Raw genomic sequence first — 3,926 nt, 5'->3', positions numbered from 1 at the left:
TTTGGTTAATGCAATTATAAAAATAGTTTGTTCCCCCCACAGTGTCTACATTGTAACTTTTAATGCTAAATCCATTTAGAATAATATCGTTACAGGCAAATGTTATCAGATTATGAAATCCACTCAGTGTGTTGCACACTACTTAGGGATCATGTAAACAACACAGTTGTCTCACTCTTACTGTAATCATGTTCACAGTGAATTTTCCATTTCCCAGGTACCGCGGTTTGTGGAGCATTCGAGATTTTATACAACAGGGCACTCGGGAGACTGCGTGTGTTTACATGTGGCTCATTCACTGGGCTGGGATGTCACTTGAATCATGAGTCTACTGCTTGATTCTAGAGTCAGCTGCCGCTCATTCCCCTCTCTTCTGTCCATTCGGGTGCCAGGGGATTCTGATTGCTGTCTCCATAGTGATTCTATGTGTCTTCATAAAGCCCGTTCAGAGTCTGTCTCTTTCCTGTGTGCTGTCTGCGCCATGCAGATGACCTGCCATTCACTGCAAGGGACTGGAATCCCAACATGGTCTAACCAAAAAGGGTTTCCCTGTTTTACCAAAAACACGCAGAGCACACTGGACAGAGCAAAGCACAGCCCATTCACAAAGACTCAGGATGCCTTGTCTTAGGCTGCATTTACACTGCATAGACTGTAAAAAATATGGACGTAGTGTCCGTGATGTCACCCAAGGGTTTGGGAAGAGCTTTTTTTCAAGGCCAATAGTTGGCAGGGCCTGACATCGCCATCTTGACAGCGCGTCACAACTAAGGGGCAACCTTCCGATCTCTCTGATGAAGCCAATACGGAAGTGACTTAAACTGCAATTCATCGACAGGCTGCTTGAGGCTGGCGTCAATTCCGTAGACCCCCATGTTAAAATGGCTAACTTTACAGTAGAAAATATGTTTACAGCCTGGTACAAAAAGTGTTTTTGGTCTATACAGCTAAATTTTTTCCTTCATGACAACTTTGAGAGGGTGATTTTTTTGTAACGATTAAATGATATCAAGCCTTAAAACATTTGCATAATTAAGGGTGTGGCCACTTGAGTGTGGGGTGAACTGCCACTGCTGTTACTAGAATTGAGCTAGGCGGGCATGGTTTGAGCAACCAGCCACCTCAGCTTCACCCATGTCCTGCCTCTTTATCCATTTTCGGTTATCCGCGAGTGATTCATGATGACGCGCGGCCAAGATGGCGACGGCAGGCACGCCTACTTTAACTCTTTCCCCGCCATTGACGAGATATCTCGTCAATTAAGAGAAAACGCTTCCCCGCCAATGACGAGATTTTCCGTCTTTCCGCAATACCGCTATTATCCACCAGGTGGCGCCCTTCCGCAACTTTTTAAACACGGAAGTATTGCCCTATGGCAAGCTGCTGCATGTCCGTGTCTGTTTTAAAGATCGCTCTGAATGGGATCTCTATGAAAAGTCCGTCACAAAAATGGAATTATTTCTGCTTTTTGCTCAAAATATGGTGTTTTTGCAAAAACCTACCCATATTCAAAAGCTGATTGCAAAAGAACCGCTAAAGGTAGGATGAAACGTTTTTTTTTTGTTTGAAAGCAGAGGGTCTGTTCTTTCATTTGGTATATTGTATGTTTATTTATTTAAAGAAGAACATTTTCTGGAAGGCATTAAACTTTGGTGAAAATCATGAAAAACGCTGGCTGGCAACTTTTTTTAATAACGCTGGCGGTGAAAGAGTTAAGCTTCAAAAACGATCTCCAAAAACCAATGGGTGACGTCAAGGAAACTACGTCCATATTTTTTTACAGTCTATGGTCACGATGCATCACTAGCGGATAGCCAAAAATGGCGGGGCATGGGTAGAGCTTAGGTGCCTGGTTGCTGTTACCATGCCCCCTGACACTGAAGTGGCCACACCCTTAATTATGCAAAAATGTAAGGCCTTATAGGATGAGTTACAAAAATGTCACTCCTCTTACAGTTGTCATGTAGGGCAAAATTGACTAGTTAGACCACTAGTTGCCCCTTGGTTTGAAGTGACTACATTTTTATTTCTCATATGGCACAAATTTTGGACATGACCCAGCAACATTGATTCTGATATTATCAGATCGTTTTCAGGCCTTATTTATACATACATATATACATATATATATAATATATGTGTGTGTGTGTGTGCTGTGTGTAATTATTATGTATATTTAAACACACACACATACATGTTTATGTTTCAGAATATTTTATTTATATATATGTAAAAAAATTATATAGTATATATATATACAAACACATGTAAATGTTTCTTAAATACATACAAGAATGTGTGTGTATTTATATATAAATAATAATTACACACAGAACACACTTGTATATTATGTTACAAATCAATTTTATTTTGTATGCGATTAATCGCGATTAATCTTTGCCCAGCACTAATTATTAAAAGATGATGTAAGCGAGTCGTCAAAAGACAGATATATTCAACGAATCGGAATTGTGCATCAAGATCTACAGTGCAAATCCAGCCTTGTATAGCAAATTCTTCAAATGCCTCCAGACCAAAAATCTAATCTTTAATTGCTAACTGTCTGTCGAGTTTTGCCATCGTTGTATTTAGTCTTGTGTGATTGTTGGCAGTAGAGTTGGTTATAATGGTGGTAAAACTTATTTTGATGTGGAAAAACATTGAGTCTCATGGGAACCAATTAAAAATCAGAGGCTCAAGAAGTGGACTGTACTTTGCTTTGTATTTTATGATTGATGGGTTCATTAAATCATCTGTTCACTTGGCAGACCGCATGACAGGAAAAGAAATTCTGCTTTGCAGGCATGTCATAATTATCATAGGAATAACTGTTAACATTCTGGAAGAAATTTTATTTCCTCCTTTTTGTTCGCAGATATCTGCCTCCAGCTTACGCAGGTGTCTCCTCCATGGACTCTGGAGCATGCGCAGATCTCTGGAGACACAAAACAACTAGAATGGGAATCGTTTCGAACTATCTATATTTTTGTCGCCCAATTCATAATACGAATTGACAGTCTCAATAAATAAACAAGGAGGCATGGAGGCAGATAATTGGAGATGTTAGAGAATGACATACCATGAAGGACAGCTATTCAATTTTCAGTCTGAAGGGTCTACAATCCCTCATTATTTAAAAACAATCAACGTACCCTGGTTCCTCTGCTGGTTGTAGTTTGCCATCAAATATGATCGCGAGAAAAAAAATTATTGCCAATTTTGTCTTATTAAAGACGAACCCCGTTCTCTTCATCTGCTCCTGACATTCGCAGCTCTGCTCATAACCTGAAAATTAGCAACTGAGGGTCTCTGTGCCTGTGTCCTTCTGAAACACAAGTCATATGGTTGTTCATTTGCAGGCTAATCAGAAACCTGCACTATTAATGGAAAATGAATGAGGTCGGATTTGATTGTGGTTGATGATGGCACAGGCTATGCTCCAATTGTCCTGGAATCCATACACTTAAATCAATCTAAATTGAGAGACAGCCAGTGTCGGTTGTGAGCGACATTGTAATTTTAAAATATGAGACACTTAAAGGAGCCGTAGAGGACTTAAGAGTTGAGTTTAAAGAGTAGAACTTGGGATTACACCAATTAATTGCTGAACATTTGATTTTGATCAAAACACCAGGTATATGAGATCTTATATCAGAAGGTTTTCTATGTTCCTTAAAAAAGATTAAAATAGGGCGATAGAGCCTTTTTGTGGTTGTGTCTTTTTTAATGAACATACCAGTTAATCTTTCTCATTAATTTTTACTATAGCTATGGAGTTATTTCATACTTAAACCATAGACTGTAAAAAAAGATGGACGACGCCTGTTCGCTGCCTTCCATTGGTGAAAAGTGAAGCCGCCAGTGTCCTGATATGGCGCTGACATCTTGGGTCTTGAGTCTGCGCAGTAGCGATTTGGGGACCAGTC

Source organism: Paramisgurnus dabryanus, chromosome 11, assembly GCF_030506205.2.
Source record: "Paramisgurnus dabryanus chromosome 11, PD_genome_1.1, whole genome shotgun sequence".
In the NCBI taxonomy this organism is placed as follows: domain Eukaryota; kingdom Metazoa; phylum Chordata; class Actinopteri; order Cypriniformes; family Cobitidae; genus Paramisgurnus; species Paramisgurnus dabryanus.
The sequence above is the reverse complement of the archived record's forward strand: the minus strand, read 5'-3'. Positions refer to the sequence as shown.